This window comes from Microtus oregoni, unplaced genomic scaffold (assembly GCF_018167655.1).
Source record: "Microtus oregoni isolate MIOR12 unplaced genomic scaffold, Mior012 000046F_ref0000063, whole genome shotgun sequence".
Classification (NCBI taxonomy): Eukaryota; Metazoa; Chordata; class Mammalia; order Rodentia; family Cricetidae; genus Microtus; species Microtus oregoni.
In genome coordinates, this window is record NW_024543220.1 from 4165542 (window position 1) to 4189519 (window position 23978).

Consider the following 23978-nt stretch of genomic DNA (forward strand, 5'->3'; position numbering starts at 1 on the left):
AGATCTACCTTCAATCTGGACCACAACTTCTGCTGGCAGCCTACCTTAAGGACATGGAAGAAGGAAGCCCTTCCTAGCAAGTCCATTTTTTCATTTGTGGTTCTACTTCTTCCCTGGGACCATTGACTGCATTGGTCCAGAAGGATGGAGGGTGCAGAAGTGGGGAACAGGGTTAGAATGACTGTGTGTGTGACAGAGACAGCCTTCAGGAATCTGATGTGACAAGCTGGGATCCTGTGCTCCCTTCTGCAAGTAAATCGATCCCTTCCAAAACAGCTTGACCCTTTCTACTGCACACACAGGAGAACTAATGGGGCCTTGGCTCCAAGAAAGAAGGTGGCTCATGAGAGAGACCCAATCCAAGAAACCAAATGCCTCGTACAAGAAGGCGACCAAACCAAAGTGTCTAGTTTAAGAGAAGTTACAAGAACAAACTCCCATCTAGAAAAGCTGGGTGCATCTGGCTTGTTGTTCTTTTTTATTGTTTGATAATACCATACCCACACATAAGGTGCTTTGATCAAAACCACTCCATGTTTTCCCCACACCTCCCATCCCCAGATATCTGTTCCCCCCACATTTATATGCTCATTGATTAAATGCACAAAGTCCACTTAGTGCAGCCTGTAATGTGAGTGATGTAAGTCATAGGTTGCCTCTTGGGGGCTACAGCTCTGAAGAAAGTGGACTCCCCTCCCAGCAGCCACCCATTGCCAACAGTTCTTCAGTTGGGGACCCCCCTCCAATGCTCAGACAGGGACTTTGACTGCACTTAATTATTCTTGAATATATTTTCTCCTCATAAGGTTTCTAAACTTAGAACAATAAAACTGTGAGCAGAGAATGGGTTTTTATGCATCCAAGAGTAATCTGTTGCAGCCACAGACTCAAAATCATGAGCATTAAAACAGAGGTTAAACTAGCATTTGTCTGCAGGAATTAGAAGAAACCACCACAGAGCTCCAAGTCCTACATAGAGATGATGTGTACAAGCTTAGGTTTTGGTTTTGTCTCCTAAGTAACCTGCTAATTCCAGCATTATCCCTGGACTCATTCCCTCTTCCCATCACAATTAAGAATACAAGTATCCTGAGAACTGAAATACCTTGGTTCAAATTTGTTCCCAAGGCTGGTCCCCCTAAGACAGATGAGTCTATGTTGAGGTATAGAGAAAATTATATACCAAAACCTTTGAGAGATTTGATCTGGTATTTAGTCAAAATGCAATAATGAACATAGGAAAAGAATAGAGATTACCAAACTTTTGTCTATCTTTTGGGCAAATTTTTGCTAAAATTGGAAATTTGTTGAGAATAAGATATACAGTCTGTCATTGTTATGGACATCTGCCAAACCATGAATCTTTCTCTTTTCTGTTTTGACTCTAAATCTTGTTTAATATCCCTGTCATTTTCTCCTGTATGATGATGAGGTAATGTTAACTGTATTGGCCTTGAAACTCTGCTGGAATTATTATCCATGTAACTCAGAAAACAACATGCACAGCTCCTAGGATAATGGACTGACTCTTCCTTATGTCCAGAAACCTTCATATTCTTTTATATAGTGAGTATTTCCTCAACACCTTTCAAATGCAAAGCACACATCAAGTACCAATGGAATGTTAATATCTAAGGAAATGGTTCCTGAGTTGAGGATGTGCTGATGGGATGTCAGAAGGGACATTCTCTAGGTTCTTTATCACAGGAGCTCTGGGCTCTAAAGAGAGACTGGAATGATATTGAAAACAACCCAAAATACATTTTAAAGACAAATGATTGAGAAAAATAGTTAAGGCAGTGAGAATCTCAAACCAGAACACAGTGGTGAAGCTGGCAGTGTGGTTCTTTCTCATCCCACTGCACCGCTGCCCCTCCTGCTCCACATCCCTTACTTCTCCACACTCATGTACACCTTCATGGGGTGATCCTGCCAGGAGGGCAGGTGGGCCAGGCTCTCAGACAATTCCTTCTGGACAGGCCAGCCCCAGGCTTCAAAGAAGGGGACCAGGTTTTTCTGCATGGTTTCAGAGAACTTCTTCACCCATAAGTTCATCTTGCTCTCATTGTCGTTGGGGAGATCAGAAAGGGTTTGGTATTCAGCAAAGAGCTGGATGAATGGCTCCCACCCAAAGGTCTCCTGAAGCTGGAAAGATAAAGAAAGGGAGGAATATGGTGTTGAGTTTGCAAATGTGAATGCTGCCTGTGTGCATGGTCCTAGATATATCTCGCCATCAGGAACCACTTTCCATCACCTTCGAACCTGTTGTTTGTCCCATCTCCAGTTCTGTGTTTCCATATAAATGCTGCTTTTTTGGATCACAACAGCCCTTGAGAGTCAAACTCTATCCCACAATCTAGGAAAGATGCTCTCTAAAACCCTAATGGATAAAGAGCCACTCAATAAAAGGCAGTTACTATTATTAGCTTTATTTTTTAATGTATTATCCAGATCTTAAGTTTTTTCCCAACCTGACTGAGTTGAGTTGCTCATTGACTGAGACCATATCTCATCCAGTCTTCAAAATCAGTGAAGGGAAACATTAGAGTGTAGCAGTCTACGAAGCCAGGGCTTGCTGTTAAATCCCAACACTAGGTTCCAGATCTGCTGTGATGTGGGAGTGTCATATATCAATCTGTTGATTTCATTGGTTAAGCAATAAAGAAACTGCTTGGTCCTAATAGGTTAAAACATAGGTGGGAGGAGTAAACAGAACAGAAGGCTGGGAGAAAGAAGCTGAGTCACCATGATTCTCCCACTCCAGGCAGATGCAGGTTAAGATCATTCCTGGTAAACCAGCTCGTGGGCTACAGCAGATTATTAGAAATGGGCTAGTCCAGGTGCGAGAACTAGCCTAGAAGAGGCTAGATGGAAATGGGCCAAGCGGTGTTTAAAAGAATACAGTTTCCATGTAATTATTTCGGGTAAAGCTAGCTGTGGGGGCGGCCGGGTGCCGGGGACTCAGCCCTGCCACTCCTATTTCAACATTGCTGTTTAAGTAGGCACTTTTGAACACTTTGGCTGAATTCTTAGCTTATGGTTTATAAACCTCTGTGACAAGTAAGCTCTATAAGCCTTTTGCACAGGATTGAAATATATAGCACAAGATGTCTGATGTGACCAGAAATGAAAACTGGAAAACTGGAAGCTTGTTTTTAGTGAGGGGACAAAGCTAGATGCTTACCCACAGGAAATGTACTAAATTTTATGACTTCATTGCTCTCCCATTGGTTGGTTATCATTTATGTAAACAATGCTTCTGCTTACAGTGAGGTAGCCAAAGCCTGGAACCTTGTTAGGAGATACATTTTCTACAATACCTACTTGTAATGCAGTTGCCCTGTATATATGTCTTTGCTGTTATAGAGGCTGGTAACAGTCACTCAACCCATAAAGGTGAGGCAAACAAATCATAACCAAACAATGGCTATTTTGAAACTTCTTTAAGGATGAAGGGCAAAGACTGTAAGCAAAGGAGTCTAGAATATGACTCAGGGCCTTACCTCTACATCAAAGCTGAGTACAGCACAGAAAAACGTGCTATGTAATTTCTCAGAATACTTTTCATTTCCTTTTATATTCTAAAATCCGGGGTCTGGAATTGGGAGAGGTGTCAGTTTTATCGTACAAATGTATGAGCTGAGAGATGACAGGAATGACCCACATCCAGGGGTGGCCACAGATTTTGGGGGTCATGTAGGAATTGGAGCACTCTTAGGAGGCAGGTTACTACATGACTGATTCATCTGTCAGCATCCTCTCCTTGAATTTGTGCTCCATACCTGCAGATATGTCTCCAGCGCTGTCCAGAAATTCCAGTTATCCAGAGGTGCTCCCTTCTGAAGATGGTCTCTGATCCTCTTCTCTCGTTCTTTAGGTTTCAATGCAGAGTGGGCCTGAGCCCTGGGAATCCCCAGGACTGTCTCATGCACATAGACTGACCAGAGATTGCAGGTGGCGTTGGTGGTGTGGGGAGGGAACTCCCAGCCACGGCGCTGCTGATTGTGACCCAGCTCATGGATGGGTCCCCACAGGCCCTTACTTTTCATGTCTTCCAAACTGACGAGCTCCTGCACAGACTCCAGATGGCACATGATGGGGTACCCTGAATGCATCCAGCCTGAGGATGCAAAGACAAAGATGGAGCATGAAAGCACAGTTTGCCTCCACTTTCTCCTTCTACTGTTGAGCTTTTCCTCCACAATTCTGCTCATATCCACTGATTCCAGAATATCTGTGCTGTTTGACTTTTCTTCAGCAATTGACACCTTCACAGATTCAACCAATTAGGTTTGTCTTCATCCTCACTCTGACTCTAAAGGGTGGGAAGATACTTTACAGAACTGTCCTTGCTGGAATTTAATTCTTGGTTTTCAAGATCTTCCTTTGCCTGTGAGGTTATGACATGATGCCCTATTGTCCAGACTAGAGAAGCTAGGGTAATGTCAGTTTTCCCACAAATCAGCATTGTTAACCAGATTTGCATGTCATGATAGAGATAGCTTTGTAGATAAAAATTTAGCTTCCTTATCATAGGGAACAGGACTCTGAATTGATTCCCGACATTTATGTATCTTCTCTGCAAAGTCCTTGGTTTCCATATCTACCTCAGACTGCTTTATGCACCTCCCCTCCATTTCAGTTTTGATATATGTCTGAGGAAAGTAGTCCATCTTAAATACTCTTTTTGAAAAGATCTTGACAGCCCCTGGAGACCTCCCAGCACCGAGTTTCTGGTCATAATTACTGTCTTGCAAAATTGCATCATGTAAGATGCCAATTATTGACCTTTTATTTATAAACATCTTTCTGTCCATCGTGTTTCATGCATTTCTGTTCTTCTCCCTTGCATTTTAATAACAAAATTATGTTTTACAAAGCTTGGGTACTACAAGAAAGGTAAAATAATAACAAAACAGAGTTTGCTTACTGGGAGCACTCCCCTGGAGCACTCACCAGCTGAGATCTGCACATCAGCAACGATTCTCTCAGGTCTTTGGAAAGGGAAGGGCTGGGCTGCCAGCCTCGCCACAGCCTGCATAATCTCATCCCAGAGCTGCAGCAAAGGCTCTGGGTCCTCCAGAGTCTTGAGGTTTTCAGTTGGTACTGTCAGGATGATGTTGTCTGTAGCCAGTTCTCCCCAGGGGCCCACGTTACCCTGGATACAGCTCTTCCACTCCTCCAGTGATGTCTTCCCTGGAATTATATAGCATAGAACCTGCCACCCATTTTTTATTGACTAGAGAGACAGAGACATAGAAAAACAGAGAGAGAGAAAGAGAGAGAGACAGAGACAGAGAGGGAGGGAGGGAGGGGGCGAGAGAGACACAGAGGAATGAAATTCTAGAAGGAAAACACCTAAACAATGTCATGCTATCATGCAGGTTCATAGGCTGTAGGTAAAGGACAAACTACTAGACCCCTCTCCTTTTTACCCAAAATATCTAGAGACAAGGGTAATTCTGCCCCCTGCCTGTGGATTTGTGAATAGTTCTGCCTCTCCCCATCTATTGATCCTTGTTATACTTCAATAATAACCTCATAGTCACCAAAGCACCTGCAACTCAATCTTTTTCAGTGCCCAGTCGACTCACCTAGCTGGTAGTATGGGGCAGGTACTGCTTTCTTGATGGTAACAGAGAAAGGACCAAGCTGACAGTCCTTGGGCACAATGATGTACAGGAGACCACCCCAGCGGCAGGAGACTGACTGTTGTGTTTTGTCTATACGATATTTGCAAGTTACGACAGGGGCTCGAGATAGCTTCTTGGCCTTGCTTAAGTCATCAGTGTGACATCCAATCTGCACCTGGACAGACAATTATACCACATGAAGGAAATTAGAGCACTCAGGAAACATATAGAATTTAGTTAGGGGCATATGTAAGGTGGATGTCATACAGGAAATCCTAACTTCCCTTTTCCATGAAGGATGCATGCAGGCTACATAACTATAGCAATCCAAAGTCTTTTGGACTTAAAAGTACCTAAAGTGTTGTTTGGGGGGTGTACAACAGTCCAACAGTGACTTCCATTCAATGGGAGTTGCCCAGTTTTCAAGCATAATTGATAAGGGGCTCATGGTACCCCACTACCAGGCAGAATCCTGGACTTTTACATGGGACATAAATAAAAGGGTGGCTCTGATATTTTATGTGAGACAGGTCTTCTTAATCTACCCGTTGTGAACAGACACAAGTCAGTCCAGATGCTGCAGAGTCTGGGCAGGAGGCAGAGACCTCATCCGCTTCCCTCTGTTCAGCTCATGCCAATGTGCTCTGTGGGACTGCATTTTTGTTGTCAGGTTGAAGCCGATAAACCTGATATCTCAGAATGCTGATATAAGAGCCCCTACGTGTAGCAGAAAATGACGGTCAGAACTAAGAGGGCAGAAGAATTCTGCTTGGAGGTCATTTCTCCTCATGATACAGGTAATGGGATTAATCATACCTTGTAGGAGTCAAGGTGAAGGGGACAAATTCAGGCCTCTGCATTCAGGAAAAAATGGTTAGTACTTGTTTTAGGAAGCTGCTTGTTTTTTCCTGGCTGCTCAGCCCCGAAATATTCACACAAAGACCATATTACTTGCAATACTGTTTGGACAATAGCTTAAGCATATTTCTCACATCTTAAAATAGCCTTTGTTAATCTGTGTATTGCCACAAGTCTGTAGCTTACCAGGAAAGTTCTGACATCTGTATCCGACAGGGCTACATGGCTTCTCTCGGATCCCACCTTCTTTCTCCCATCATTCAGTTTAATTTTCCCTGCCTCCCTCTGTTCTGCTAAGTCACTGGCCAAAACAGATTTATTCATTAACCAATAAGAGCAACACATAGACAGAAGGACTTCCCTCATCAAGTAATGGTATGTAAAATAACTCTTCCCCATCCCTCAAAGGAGCTAAAATTGGAAATCAGGCTTAGGAATGACCCTGGGTCATTAGAAGTTTGGAGTTTCTGTTGTTCCATCTATAAAAAAGGCAGAAGAACCCTCCCCTGGAATCCTTCTGTGTAAAGGAGGAAGATATAAACAAGTAACTGTGGTGTGAGAGAGTCTTGGCTATGTTTGGGGCTGTGCTGGTTCCAAGTGTCTAGCCTTACCTTCAGGCCAGCAGAGGCTGCAGCTTCAGAGAGAGAGACCTCTGCGCTTTGTCCTCCCAGAAGGTAGAGACCAGTGCTCATCCAGACATCACTATCACCTGACAAGACACAGAGAAGGCTGAGTTCTGTGTTCCTACTGGACTGACTCTACCTGGAGCCTCCCACAGACACAGCTTTTCTTCCATGACCTCCAAGTCAGCATCCACACTTCCTGTATCCTTTCCTCCTTGGCCTTAATTAAGCACCACCCCAGCTTCCATTGTCTTGGAAGTATGTAGCAAAGCAAGGAGCTATCCTTGTTGAGGATCAGAACCTCCCAGGTTCTGCAAAGTCAGCCAAACCCACCTTCTGCCAGGCCAAGAATACTGCCAGCATTCTCTGCCCACTCTGTACCTGGATTGGTTCCATTGATCTCCACAGTGATGGGGTGCTCCGAGGGGCAGAGATTGGAGGAGCTGGTCTGAGAGCCATGACCCTCAGCTAGCTGGGAGCAATCAGTCCCAGAATGTGCCAGTTCTGTGGCCAGATGGAACATTGCAGCCTCACAGAAGTGACTAGAAATTGGATTTTCTTGCTCACCGCTGGAAGGCCAGTTTGTCACAGCATCTTCTTCAGGAGCCGATACAGAGATATATAAGCAGGAACACCCTGTGCAGGAATCTGAAGGAAGGCTGTGTCATCTACTCCTAACCTTGCCAAACACTTCTTTTCCAAGTTCTCACCCTTGTGTTTCAACATAGCCTGGAACTTACAGAGAGCCTTTTGAAAGTAGTAGTTCCTTGTCTCTGTAAGAAGGACAGGGAAACAGCCTGGGCTGAGGGTAAGAGACAGGATGCTAAGACTAAGTTGTTGAGGATGACATTCCAAGGGAAATCAGTCAAAGCAGAGCTGACTGGGTTCTGGGAAGCCGACCACCAGGACTGGCCACCAATGAGCAACCCCTTGCCTTCAACAAAAAATTCCTGTATTTTCTTGACATCCTGGTCACTATAAGCCCCATAGCAAAAGACACACGTGTCATTGGTCAAATGGGACCCCAGACTGCAATTCAAGCCATGCTCTAATCATACAAAATACAGACTCTTGAGACTTTTGTTCACCCCAATATTTTCTCTCTGGTCTCTGGCCAACCAACATACAGCATTGAACAAAAGGGCTCCATCTTAGGAGCTGAGAGCATGGCCTCGTGGGCAGCCAATACCACACAACCACGGCCATAGTGGGCAGCTGCTAGGAAGCAGCCAAGGGAGGTATTGAGCCCCAGAGGGAAGGTCAGGGACCCTTGCACCAACAGCTGTGAGGGGACACCTCCAGTCTTAATGTCCAACTCAGAGATGCCATCCAGAAGCTGCTCCTGGTCATGCTTAATCTCCTCCCAACACCTGGGAAGAAAGTGAGAGAGCTGAAGAGACTGTATTCAGGTAATGAGCCGCTCACTCTAGCACACCAAGTAGAGAAAGATGACAAGGTTCACAATCTTTGTTTTTTTTTACTAATAGTGTTTGGGGATTAAATAATGTGTGTCTTATCAACACAGTGCATATTTTATCATCTCAAAATTAATCACATATCATTATTCATCTTTGTTCTTTCTTAGCAACACACTGAACACCAGTTCTTCTCATAATTGAGGTTATTATAGATTTGAAGAGAGAGGCAATGGTCTTATTCATATATATTATAATACACATTCTCCAAATAAATCACTCCAAGAATTCTTGATTTTAGTCAGCCAAGTGAATATTCTAGCTCAAATTTCATATGTCTTGAACATTCTAAAAGCATATAAACAATGCTGGAAAACCCAGCATATTGGAGAGAGACAGCACTCCTCCTATGCACAGAAACAGGAACATGTTACAAATATTTTTTTACTTATACTTAATTTATATTGCCATATATTTTTTAAGGAATTCTTATTTAGGGCAGGTGAGATGGTTCAGAGGGTAAAGGAACTCACCACCAACCCTGATGATTTGAGTTCAATCCCTGGAAGGAGAGAACCAACTGCCATAGCATGTGCATCCACCCACAAACATTTACATGCACATAAGACTCATGTGCACACACATACATGTACATCATATACACAGTCACTAAATTCATTGAAAGTGGATAGGGTTTTTTCATTCCTGCCTACCCAGAACTGAACATTCACACAGAAACTATATTAATCAAAAACTGGCCAATAGCTTAGGCATATTCCTAGCTAGCTCTTTCATCTTAAATCAACTCATTTCTATTAATCCATTTATCACCACAAAGCTGTGGCCTACTTGTAAGGTACCTGCGCCATCTTTCTTCTTCAGCAGGCACATGGCATCTCCTTGACTCTGCCTACTCTCTTTCTATATCTCTTATCGCCTGACTATATTCTGCCCTACCATAGGCCAAAGCAGTTTTATTCATTAACTAGTGTAGGAGTTCCTTCTGTTTGTGTGTTGTTTTCACTGGATAATGAATAAAGAAACTGCCTTGGCTTAGTTGATAGGGCAGAACTTAGGTAGGTGGAGAAGACAGAACTGAACTCTCAGAGAAGGAAAGCAGAGAGAGAGAACTGCCTTGGAGCCACCAGAATCAGTTCTGTTGAACCTTTAGTGGTAAGCCACAACCTCGTGGTGATATACAGATTAATAGAAATTGGTTAAATCTAGATGTGAGAGTTAGAAAATTAGAGTTTAGAGATAACGAACCAGGCAGTGATTTAATTAATAGACTTTTGTGTGGTTATTTTGGGTGTAAGCTAGTCAGGCGGCCAAAACAACAATTAACCAATAAGAGCATCAGATATACAGAAGTATATCACACATCATATCCCCTTTTCTGTTTAAATAAAAAGGAAATTTTGAACTTCACACAGTAAAATTACATATAGAAAACTGGTATCAAACAAGATTTTACAGTAACAATATTTCTTTATGAGTCTAAATTTTCATATCTAGTTTATCTTTTATCATAACTAAGGAAAACTATAACTATCTGTCTTCAACCCCATCAAAGACACCAGAAAGATATAATAAATAGTACCTAAGTAAATAGGAAGTACCTTTTAAGCAACTTCCAAATCTCTAGAATTGACTAAGACGTTTTGCTGCCTAGACAGTCAACCAAAGTTCCTCTGTACCATAGGGGCATCCATCTTCAGCCTACAAGCACATAATATCTGGCAGACTTTTCCATGAAGCAGGAAATCTGAAAGGCTGTTTCACTAAATTGGCAGTTTGCCAGTCACTTTCTTGTGTATCTTGCAAAATGATACTCTTTCATGGAGTGGGAACCCTAAAGGACTGTCCCAACTTCTTTAAGAAAGTTCAGTAGACATTTTTCTGTGGGTCTCGTGTGTCCAGTTTATACAACTTATTGTCAAGCAGTCTAGACAAGAACAATTTCTTGCCAAAATGGCAAGAAAACTACTTTGTCATATTGAAGGCAAATTCCATAAAGAGTTTCTCCAATGCCTATCAACCTCTCTGAAGTAATTGGTGCCGCCATAAGCATACATGTCTCATTGTCGAGAAAAGTCTAAATTCTAAAAAACCTTTCAAATGCCATATTCCATAGGTCATTGAAATGTTAAAGATTATCTAACTGAAATATAGCTCTGTATATCTAGAAAACCTAACATGACTACAAGTTTGACTATTATAGATGACTACTAATCTGTAATTTTTAATTATACATTACATTTTAAAATGAGATATATAAGCATAATAGATTTAAAAAGCATAGAAATAAACATATAACAAAATGACCTGAAATATGTATCAGTACAGGAACCATACCATGGTAAAATATTCATCTCTATATCATATCCCCCTTATTTTCATTAACCATTTATAACCAACCCTTTAAAATAAACATAAACATTTATAAACAATCATATTGGGAATTTGGGCACAGTTTTCTCCAAACTACTTGCTGCTGTTTGTTGGGCAAAGTATTTTAGGGTTAGTGAAGGCCTTTCAGTGTGTGGGGGGGTTTGTTCCATCAAGCCACATTAACCTAGAAGGAATCCACAGGTTCTCATCTTCTGTAGAAACAAATGCAGAACCGCTCTTCCAAAACACCCTATCCTTACACCCAAATTTTAAAATCAAGATACCTTTATGTTGGTTTAACTTAGAGGTCCATACAACGAAATATCTCTCTGTATTTGCTCACTTGTAGTCAAAATATTTAAAGAAAACACAATAATAAACATAATCCAGACTCTCTGTGTATATTCCATCTTTACATAGCTTACCTTTTTCTTTATTCTTTTAATCTATATCTGTCTGTACTTTTTTATTTTAATTACTATCACTGTACGTTTGAAGACTTTCATTTATTTTTAAAAACTATTTACTTCTTTTTATAACTGTCTATATTCTTTTTCCTCTTTCTCCCAAACCTATGTACATTTTTAAAACACTCTGTGTCTTATTTGGAAGTCTTTTATGTATGAATCTGTCCTATTGTATATCTGAAATCCTTTTCTGACAAGAAGCACTTTTAAAATGGTAAGCAGTGTGGTCTCTGCCCTGGGTGCTGGCTCCACCTCTTGCAGCCTTTTAATATGGTGGAGGTACATTCACCACCTCTGCTAGCCACATTCACCACCCCAGCTCCAAGGACACAGCAGGTCTTTATTACCATTAAGCAACTAGTAGCACACTGCTCACAAACTCCATTTAACTACAGGACCTTCCAGAAGAGACAGAACAACCATCTTTTAAAGAAGCAGTGCAGGTTTTGGTGCTAATGCAGAGTCAGGTAGCCCTCTCTTAAAGGAGTAGCATCTCTGCTCCATGCCAGGCAACAGAGCCTACCTAAGAAAGAAATGTGGCTACCAAAAAGCTGTGTTTGCCTCCCACTTTTGTGGGTCTAGAAGCCCTCTTTTATTTTTAAGCTTTTTTAGGTCTAATGTGGATCCATGCCCTAAGACAGTGGGTGCCATTTTGTAAGCAGAGACTGCTCTTTGGTTCTCAGTAACTAGATAATCAGATGAAAACTACTTTCCTTCTCAAAACCACCATTTCTCATCTATTTCTGAGAGTTTAAAGAGATCACTAATGCACTACCTAATATAGTTTCTGATATACGGTAAGGCACTAACATGCTAATGATTGTTTATGCATATAAGTACACTATGAAGATGGGATTTTTAGAGACCCTGTATGTGATAAACAAGGAACACAATACTGATCATTGTCATGGTTTGAATTGCATCCAACAACAAATTCATATGTTGAAGTGTAGACTGCAGCACCTCAGAATGTGACCTAGATTAAAATTAGCATCGTAGCTAGCTAGGTTAAGATCAAAACATATTCAAGTAGGGTGTCCCAATATGGTCAGCATCCTTATATACTGAACACTCATCCAAGAAGAATACCAAGTGTCAATTGTTATGCCCAAGTTTCTGGCCCCCAAATAAATTCACAGAGCTGTATTTCTGATGCAAATTATGTGAGGGTTTTTTAATATATAAACTCAAGTTTGGACTAACACCTTTCCAGCACCCCAGCATGGTGGGTAAGGAAAGTGTGGCAGGGAGTCCTGGCAGGGTAGAACTTTCAAAAGGGAAACAACCTAATCAGAGGAGTTCACATCCTTTCAGCTTGGGATTGGATAAGGAGGGTATAGGGGAAGATAGTTTCTGAAATCATTGTTCAGGTTTGGGGATGCGAAAATCCTAACAAGGGGCCATAAATTACTGACAAGTTATTTTCAAGGACAGATGCCTTTCAGAAGAATCTAGACCTCATTAAATTTTATGATCCTAGCTCATTAATTGGGTATTTTCTAGGTATCTGTTCAAATTCTGCTATTGCAACACATTTCTGGAGCTGAAATTAGCCCCTGCTCCTTTTATGGCTTAAGACGAAGCCTTTTCTTTAAAACAGAGTTTGCAAAGTCAGGTCCTCACGCAATGATATCACCAAGATGATGCTTCTAGAAGCTAAGGGATAGACCAGCAAAGATGGCCTTCAAAATACAAGAATTAGAGAAAGGCACTGTACAGTCATTCCCACATACTCAAGAGGGATTAACTTACAAATATTTTGATTTAGATAATAGCCTTCAAAACCTATGAGATGATCAATTTCTATTGCTTTAGAAATGTGTCCTTTGGGACAACAGTTTGAACAAGCTAATCCAGTCCTTGGCTAGGTACATATAGCATGTGCCTTAGCCATGTATAGCATCACCAGCAAAACCTTCCATGTCCACCTGCTTATGTGCTATTTCCCAGTCACAGGTTTAAATTTTCCATGACCGTTGGTTGTGAGTCCTTGTACAGGACATTGGTTCATTCAATTCACATACATTCTTTCTTGGAAATGTTCAATGTTTATGGATTATATGAAATATAAAAGTACGAATTGAGGGACTGGGATTTAGTTTTCCCGGTAGGCAACGAGTTAGGACAGGGGTCATAACTAGACAATAAAGATGATGAAATTCCAAGATGACTGGTTTCTTACTTACCCTCTGAAGCCTCTCAGCTTAAAGCAAAGGTCTGGTGAGCCTTTGTTATTATGAGTAGGGGCCTGCCAAGGGACTGGCTCAACAAGTTCACAGTCTAATCTGGATATGTTCCACAGTAGCTGTGGGCAGATTTGCTATTCTGTCTTTCTTCAAACTGACAAACCATAAGCTAGGGAAGGAAGAACCTTCAAAGATTGCAAAAATCCCCAGGACTCTAGGAGAGGTATCCCTGCTCTGCTTTGTGAAGGATCTTTCTTGCTCTGTCTTTTTGTGCATTTATGGGCCTTTGTACCCCTTAAAAAAGCCTTCCTTTACCAGCTGAATCTGTCTGCTGTGTTTGAGATTTTCCCTGCTGCTATTTGTCTCCTAGAGACTTTTCCTGCCTGTTAATTTTTAACTGACAGGGAAAACAAAACTAATCAAGACCCCAATGTGGTGACAGAATGAAACATTGGGCAGGACAGATGACATTCAGATCTTGTCCAAGCTGTACATTCTGGTAGACTAGAAGAAACATTAGCAAGTAGTGGCCAAGTGGCTAACATGGAGTCAGTGCCAGGCGATGTGCTCAGGAGTGGGAAGTATGGTAAAGTGGAACTCCAAGACAATTCTGGTTTAACAGGGATGGGAGAGGGCTCTGTCCTCAGGGTGTTCATGTTGAGTTTGTATAAAGAGGATCTGCATCTTCAGAGCTAAGAGATGCATGATAGAGAAAGCACCTTGAAGTCAAGTGTTTGATATTAATTGTTTAGATTTTTAATAACCAGATTTTCAAATACCATGATACCTTAAATTTTTTAATAAAAGACATTTTACATTGCATGTTATCTTGTTTGCTTTAATAGAGAAAGTCAAACTATTTTAAAGATGTGACATGATCATGAAAGGATTATAGGGTTCCTTTCTTTCTCCCTTAAAGGACAAAACTATTAAATTCTTCACATTCAACAAAAGAAAATAAGTTTCTATGGAAAATTTTGACATTATATTGTGACTAAAAATTCTCACTATGAGGTTCTTCTTAAATAGCAAATTATTTTTAACCAGAAGACAAAGTAGGAGTGTGTAATGACACCAACAATTGGTCGCACACATAGACACATGTGAGTAAATTCTTTGTGAGAAACATTAATGAAAATTCCAAACACTCAACTACTTCAGTGTGGCATTGCTTTTCTTTCAGTTGTTTTTTAAATCAGGTTATAAAAAGCAGCAACACAAAAATTTATTTACATAGCAATTGTTTGTGTTAAGGTCTAAATACCATTGGCAAGAATGATGTATAGAATTAAGCAAACATTCAACAAACTTCATATGAGCGAAGTAAGAGATACTATATACTGAAGAAAGGAAACAACAAGAAAATCCATTTGGGGTTGTTCCTTTAATAGCTTTCAGCACTCAAACACAAGGCATCAATTAGTTAATGGTGCTTAATGAGGTCAACTAACTTGCTCATGGGCATAGGACCAAGAAAAATGAAAAACTGGGGTTCAGATTCAGGACTCTCTGATTCAAGCACCATGCCATTAGTTAAGTCTTGTTCGGTTATCTCAGGAATATTACCAAGAGATAAACAGCTACACAGTAACACATTTGCAAATGCATCCTTCATATCAAAGCATAACACCATAGAAGCACAGAGTGAAACATTAAAATTCCACTAACATTAATTGATCTTTATGAAATGAAGTAGAAAATAACCTCCACCTGAAGTTGCTTGTTAAGAGGAGTTTAGTTTTGCACGCACACACACACACAAAGAAATGAACTGAGATCTACTGACTGCCAATGATTGTTACTTAAGCATAGTAAAACCACTTTTCAAAGTATTTTTTCTAAAATTATGAAATTCCACCATATGTCATTTTTATTTCTGAAAATATTTTCTAATATATTAAAATTCAATTAACAAAAAAACAGTGAGTATTTAATGTTCTTATTCAAATTAAAACATTTTCCATGGACATATATAAGATGTAGGTTTATGTGAATTATATTAATTTTATATTAACAGAAATTCTAATATATTCTTAGATTATTTGGCAACTTGCATTTTTTGCATATTGGTGCTTTCAAATGTCACTTTGGACTGTCTTCAATAATTTATATCTATCTAGTCATCACCTTGTTAGCTAAAGGGTAAAATTTTAGGTTAGAAATGAGGAGTTGATTGTACGGTCTATCACACACCATAGCAATGATACTAAATAGTTCTGTGTATTTCAAAATCACTAAAAGGAAATTGTAAATGTCCTCATTACAAGCAGTGATAAATATGTGAGGTAATGGATATGCCAATTCTTTTGATGTAATCATTTCATATATATATAATATTTTTATGTACATCATGGCATCCTATTGTGTGTATGTTGAAGCAGCTGTGGGCTGGCATTCCTGCCACCCAGCTCTTGGCTGCCTGGCTAGCTTGTGCCCCAAAATAACAACACACAAACTGTATTCATATAAACACTGCTTGGCCCATTACTATTAATGTGTGTAGCACCGTGAGGTGTGCTTACCAGGAAGATTCTAGCCTACGTCCATCCTGGGTCGGAGATTCATCGTGTTTGCCTGGCGACAAGCAGCATGGCGTCTGCCTCACTTCCCTTCTTCCCAGCATTCTGTTCTGTTTACTCCACCCACCTATGTTCTAACCTATCAGGCCAAGCAGTTTCTTTATTGATTAACCAATGAAATCAACAGATTGATATATGACACTCCCACATCATTTCCCCTTTTCTGTTTAAACAAAAAAAAGAAGGCTTTAACTTTAACATAGCAAAATTACATATAACAAAACAGTTATCAAGCAAGAATTACAGTTACAATATTTACATCTATTTTATCTTTTATCATAACAAAGAAAAACATCTATAACTGTCTATCTATATATAATATTACTAAGTAAATGAGAAGTAAGCAACTTACAAAACTCTAGAAATCACAGAGACATCTTGCTGCCTAGACAGTCACCCAAAGTTCTTCTGTACTCTTGGGGCATCCATCTTCAGCCTACAGGCCCATAGTTTCCAGCAGACATTAGGCAAGTTCAGAAGTCCTCTCTCTGAGGGTTCTTTGTGTCCAGTTTATGCAACAGCCCAGGCAAGAGCAGTTTCCTGCCCAAATGGCTATCAAACTCCATAAGGATCCTCTTTGATGCCCATCTTTTTCTTGAAGTAGATTGATGCTGCCAGGAGCAGAGTGTCTCATTGTCATGAAAAGTCCTAAGTTATTAAAACATTGAATGTCATATTCTGTAGTCTTTGAAAGATATGAAGAATGTCTACCTAAAATATATCTATGTACATCTAGAAAATCTAACATGACTACAAACTTGACTATTATAGATGATTATCCTTTAACAACCTATATACATTATATTTTTAAATGAACTACACAATCACAATACCTTAATCAATATCAGAAATACATATACATATAACAAGATTGACCTTAAATTTATATCAATAAAGTCAAATCCATACCAATGTAAATTATTCATATCTATATAATTTCCCCCTTTAAATGTAAAAGTACATTTATAAACAATATATGGGAACATGGGCATAGTTATTTCTCTCCAAACTGCTTCCTGCTGAATGGGGGCACTGTTAATCAGGTCTTATAGAGTATAACCTGTGTGCTAGATTCATCTCAGTCAGGAATTGAGTTAAGTAATTATTTGAAGGTGTTCACAGCAACCATTCGGGAGGGCGTGGTCTATCATCCCATATTGGGATAGAAGCAATCCACAGGGTTTCATTCTCTGTAAAAACAAAAGAAGAAACTCCTTTCCAAAGCATGATGTCCTTAGATCCAAATTTTAAAGTCAAGGTATTTTCAAAATATCTACCTCGGATTAGTTCAGCAGCATTTATAAACAAATATCTTTTAGCAACTGTTGCTCTTTACTCAGCATTCAAACAATTCAAAGAGAGCATAATAGCGTACAGTATCAAGATCTCTGAGTATTTTCTATCTTTGTGTGGCTTTATTTTAACCTCTATTTCTTTTACTTTTACTTTTTGAGACAAGTTCTCTGAATATCTTTGTCCTGGAATAACTCTGTAGAACAGGCTGGCCTTGAACTCTCAGAGATTCTTCTATCTCTGCCTCCCAGGCATTGCGGTTAAAGGCATGTGCTACCACACCTTAAAGTCACAGAGGTCAATCTACCCCTGCCTCCCAAGTGTTGGGATTAAAGGTGTGTACTACCGCACCCAACTACTCTCTTTCTTCCTTTTTTTTTTACTTTAAGAACTTTAACTTTTAGCCTGCATATATTTTTAACACACTGTAAATCATTTAATCTCTCTTTACTGTATCTCTCTCTCTTTTTCTGACCACATGAGCCTTTAAATTACTGAGCAATATGGTTAGGATTAAAGCCATGGCTTTGATGGCTGAATCCAGCCCATTCCTTAGCTTTCCAGCCTCATGGCGGAGGTACTAACTGTAGCCATTTTTATTGCAACACTCTATGGTGTTTCAAGGTCCTTGCCAGCAAGCAAGCTGCAACAGTGTTAAACAACACTCAAAAGCTCTGTAGTCAGGACCGCCTGCTTGAAAGAGTCAGAGTTTGCCCTGGCAGGATGGTCCAGAAAGCTAGCATTTTAAATTGGCATAGCTTTTTCCCTGCTACGGCTAAAAACCGAAAAGCATGCATTCAGCTTTTCGTCAACAACATTTAAGTGTTTGGTGGCAGGACCTCTTAAAAGAGCTGCAAGGTTTTGCAGCTAAAGCTGAGTCAGGAAGCCTCTCTTAGATGAGAGCACTTGCTTGCCTCTAGCAAGCAGAGCAGACCCAAGAAATTGCTGCTACCAAGAAAACATGCTTTATTCTTTCCCAAGCTTTCTCAGGCTTTCTATGGATGTAGTTATCCATGTCTGGGCGCCATTCTGTTGAAAGAGCTGTGGGCTGGCGTTCCTGCCACCCGGCTCCCGGCCGCCTGGCTAGCTTATGCCCCAAAATAACAACACACAAACTGAATTCATATAAACACTGCTTGGCCCATTTCTATTAATGTGTGTAGCACCACGAGGTGCACTTACCAGGAAGTTTCTAGCCTACGTCCATCCTGGGTTGGAACTTCATCGCTTTTGCCCTGGCGACGAGCGGCATGGTGTCTGCCTCACTTCCCTTCTACCCAGCATTCTGTTCTGTTTACTCCACCCACCTATGTTCTAACCTGTCAGGCCAAGCAGTTTCTTTATTGATTAACCAATGAAATCAACAGATTGATATATGACACTCCCACATCATTTGCATGTATATGAGAAAAGAAAACTCACCATAAAATATGTTAGCCAAATTTTTGTAATTGTGAAAAGGTACCTGAAGAAAATAGTTTAAAAGAGGAAAGTTCATTTCAGCTCTTGGTTTGCTCAGGTCAGCTAATTGCATTGTTTTTGGGCTGTGCTGAGTCAGCACATCCAAGCTGGAAGAACACTGTGAAGCAACCCTGCTCATATCAGATTTCTTGGAAGCAGAAAGAACAAAAGAAAAGGAAGAAGGAAAAAGGCAGAACAAGACACTCCCTTCCAGGAAATGCCTTCAGTGTTCCTGTGACCCATGTTCTAGTTTCTAGCACCTACTAATAGAGACATCAAATTATGACTCAATCAGCTGATTAACCTACTGGCAAGGCCAGAGCCCTCATGAGCCAAAAATCCAGGCCTTTGATGCAAGCACCTGTGAGGGACATTTCACATTCAAATAATAGCCTGATTTTGGGTGAAAGGATTGCATCTTAACGTGATCAAGAAGCATTTTCCTAATGTCAAGGGCTTTAATAAGGAAAAGTTATTTAAAACGCGATTTTAATGTTGTAATTATAGGGAAACTGCTGAGAATTTAACATGTTTTTAGTTGAAACAATCACCAGTTATACACTGCCTGTTTCCACATTTGTTTTCTCATGCTCATATTCCACCTGCACATGTATCATTTCCATGAATTTGGCATCGTTTTAACAGAACTGCATGTCTTAATATTGCCTACTACATTGTGAATATTTTCTCTCCCCTTGAGGTCTCTGAACACATGATTTCTAATGGCCACATAATCATCCACTCTATAACTGCAGTATTCACCCAGATTATTAGAGTCCTCTGTTGCAGACAATGTGTCTTTCTGTGTTTCACTTGATAGTGACAGTGTCACTAAGAAATACCTACTGAATACTGCCTCATCCCTTACCTTCTGTCCCTGCCCTGTATTTGTTCTTTATCTCCACTGGGGATGCTTCTTAATGAGGGCTCTGCATACCAGTCTCTGTCTCTGTGTAAGCTCCTTAGGAGCCCAGTCTCTAACAGTGGTAACATGGCAGTGCTAACAATATTACACATGCATGCCCCATCAGCCAGCCATTCCAATTCCACGGACATAGTGAGGTCATAAAGATGTATCTATCATGATATTCATTGCAGCCCCTCTATGGGAGTAAAAATACTGGAGAAATAAAAACTCATATTGGAAATTCAAGTCTATCATTAAGGAACTTAAGAATAGATCATATGGTATCTACACACAGAAGCACAATAGATCATTCATGGCATCTTAGCATTCTGTTATGTAGCCATGCCCAGCTTGATAATCCAGAAAACTATTGAGTGGGAAGAGTAAGTGGAGAAAAATGGAGAGTGTGTTCCACTGTTTCTCAAAAAAGAGAGAGAAAGAGATGAATACTGATATGTATGTATATGTCTGCTCATGCATATAAAGAAATAATGCAGCATGCACTTATTAAGCTGGAGGGGAGGAAGAAATTTCACATGGAAACAGAATATAGTTTTAAAAATTTATTTTTGAGATGCAGAACTTTTTGGCTTTATTCTAAAAAGTAAAACATCAAAAGTAAATAAATAAGCAACTGGACATTTCCAGATACCCAGTGATAAAGCACAGAAAAGGGAACTGTTTTAAAGGGCATCAAAGTTCAGCAACCTAACTTAACATATCCCTAGGATGAAAGGCACAGGAAATAATTATTGTTATGGTTTATTGTTAAGAAATCTCTGTTAGCCGGGCGGTGGTGGCGCACGCCTTTAATCCCAGCACTCGGGAGGCAGAGGCAGGCGGATCTCTGTGAGTTCGAGACCAGCCTGGTCTACAAGAGCTAGTTCCAGGACAGGCTCCAAAACCACAGAGAAACCCTGTCTCGAAAAACCAAAAAAAAAAAAAAAAAAAAGAAATCTCTGTTACTATTTGCCTACATTTCCCCTCCTGGCAATCTTGTCTACTTCCCATATCCAGGAGGATAACTATATGTTTTTCGTTGGGCTCACCTTCTTATTTAGCTTCTTTAGGATCACAAATTATAGACTCAATGTCCTTTATTTATATATCTTGCATATCACCATAGAACCTTCATCTGGCAATGGATGGAGATAGAGACAGAGACCCACATTGGAGCACCGGAATGAGCTTCCAAGGTCCCAATGAGGAGCAGAAGGAGGGAGAACATGAGCAAGGAATTCAGGACCGTGAGGGGTGCACCCACCCACTGAGACAGTGGGGCTGATCTATTGGGAGCTCACCAAGGCCAGCTGGTCTGTGACTGAAAAAGCATGGGATAAAACCAGACTCTCTGAACATGGCGAACAATGAGGGCTGATGAGAAGCCAAGGACGATGACACGGGGTTTTGATCCTACTTCATGTACAGGCTTTGTGGGAGCCTAGCCAGTTTGGATGTTCACCTTCCTAGACCTGGACGGAGGGGGGAGGACCTTGGACTTTCCACAGGGCAGTGAACCCTGACTGCTCTTCAGACTGGAGAGGGAGGAGGAGAGGAGTGAGGGGAGGGGAAGAGAAGTGGGAGGAGGGGGAGGGAAATGGGAGGCTGAGAGGAGGCGGAAATTTTTTTTCAATAGAAAATAAATTAAAAAAAGAATAGAGCCTGGAACTGTGTTGTTCGTGTTGTAACAAAAGGTTAATGCAACAGTGGAAATGGGACAGATGGAAAGCATGGTGCTGGCTACATCATGGAGAACATGCCATTATCCTGAACTGGCTACCTATGCTTCATAAGAAATATAAAATGAGAAATTGTTAATCCACTGTGGTAATTTCTTTACATATGGCAAAAGCAAAATTAATCTTTAATATCTCACCCCCACAAAAAAATCTAAAATTAAATTCTTGATCTTTTCTATGAAGTTTCAGTAAATGACATCATTGTTAATCATTATGATCAAAAATGTCAGTTCATCTTTTTCATTTCTTACTCCATATCTGGTCCATTGACCCAGATCACTAGATTCTATCTTGGCAACAAAGCCCCAACTATGCCTCTTTCTAGGAGCTCAACTATCATCATCCTAGATAGGTCACCGGGAACTCTCACATGGTCTATTTCAGGGGCTACTTATGGATTCCTCCTCTATTTTGCATCCTACTCTCTATTTACCAGCCATAGGATTCCTTTTGCTGGTCACTTGTACTTATGGCCATTGTCTAGACTCTGCCTTCTTTTGTGCTGCTTTTGCTGGGCTACCTTACCTTAACCCAGGTGGGTTCAGCTAGGTGAGGCAGAGGTTGTCCATGCAGTGAAGCAGGAAGAAAGAAGGTCATAAGGTTGATGGTTTCTACGGGATTTATCTCTATTAAACACCATCTATTCTCCAGGACTCCAGTTAATGCCAGGCAGACACCTCATCTGGGGACTTACTACTGTTTGGCAGGCTAATCACAAGTCCAGCATCTATAAGGTGACCACCAAACCTGGGTCCTGACAATGCCACTATTTTCTTCAGTCTGTCCTACTATTTGGGCTGAGGTCCAGTCCTGTGTACTTTTCTAATGTTCTCTCACCTGAACTATGAGTTCTGTATACTCAATTTCTTCTGCTTGAAATACCATAGAATTCCAAACGAACTTGATTGCCGCCTTCCCTGAAGAGCCTAACCAGCCTTTACTCATTGTTTATCTCAGGTCACGCCTTTTTCCCTTGTGGCTTCTATCAATATCTGATTGAATTCTTATTTATTGCTTTGCTTACCTGCTGATTTTTCCACTGATATGCATGGTATCACACAGTCTGTTCTGATTTCTGCTACATTCCCATCTGCAGTAGGCTGGGCCCAACTGCATATAGATACATCAGTGTTTTCTGACTCATTTAGGACACTGATGAGCAGTCTATGTTTCAGGCACTCCAAGTGGAGAAACAATTGCAAATAGGGTGACCTTTTCTCGTAAGTGATTGCTTTCCCATAGAAGGGAGTGGCCAGATGGACTGGCTTTTCTTGTGCCTTGAGGCATTTTCGTGAGCATGTTTTTGATTTGCAGCAGTTAGAATAATGACTAAAAATAATTGCTTGCATTCAAATGGACACACACTGAAGAGGGGACACCAGCGTTATCTACAAAGAGTTAGAATCTACAAGGGGTTGTAATGGCACACTCACCTGAGGTGGAGTGGGATCTTGGGTACCTTCTTAGAGACCTTGAATCTGTCTCTATCTCCATAGACATCTGTGAAGTACACGCCAGCCACACTTGTCACCTGGTTCCCGGGGAAACTGGACAGCACTTTGTCATGGCCATGTTGACTGGCCCAATACCAGGCCTGGCCCCCGATGAGCAAGCCCCCACCGCGCTTCACAAACTGGACCAGCTTCTCAGTCAAACTGTCATTGTAGGCATCAGTGCAGTAAACACCCAGAACGTCTCCAGGGTTAGGCTAAACCAGTGCCTCTAGACCAGAGTCACCTAGGATGTTTACCAGTGATGCCAAGGAGAAATACACTGTGATGGGAGCCCCTGGCGAGGGGCAGAGCCAGCTCCCTGCATTGACAAGAAATGGAGGGAATTGAGCATGTGGCAGGTAGCCCTCATAGAATATGACCACCAGGCTGCCTCGGCCATAGGAAAAGGCAGTAATGAGTACCTGGTCATTCACCATCAATGGGAAGGCAGCCTCCCCAATAAGGAGTTCACTAGGAATGGGTTCTTTGGGAAGATCCCAGCTGGTCATTCCATTCATGAGAGTCTCAAAAGTAGTGTCAAAATTTGTTCCCATGCTTCTTTCAGATGCGACAGAGTAAGCAGAGACTAAGATTGGTCAAAATAGATAAAAGAACCAGTTAAAAAAATAAAAGGCAAGCAACTTAATGAATTCTGTTTGCAAATTATTGTGACCCTGCTTTCATGTGCGATCATTCTTCATCATGGGACCTTTGGGGCAATGATTAGGATTAGATTATTTTTTAGGATAAACTTCCTATTATTGGGTCTTAATACCTTTAAAGTAAGAGTGAAAGAGAATACACAACATACACATACATACACACACACACAGAGGGAGAAAAAGAGAGAGAGAGAGAGAAAGAGAGAGAGATGATCTGTGTGTTCCTTGTCTTTTGTCCTGTATGCCTAGACATGAAGAAGGTTATTATAAG

The 23978-nt window shown here is 40.8% G+C and overlaps 1 pseudogene; it reads right to left on the reverse strand.

Moving 5' to 3' along the window:
- Positions 1-1890: 1890 nt before the first annotated feature.
- On the reverse strand, positions 1891-23599 carry LOC121435678 (annotated as a pseudogene).
- Positions 23600-23978: the final 379 nt, after the last annotated feature.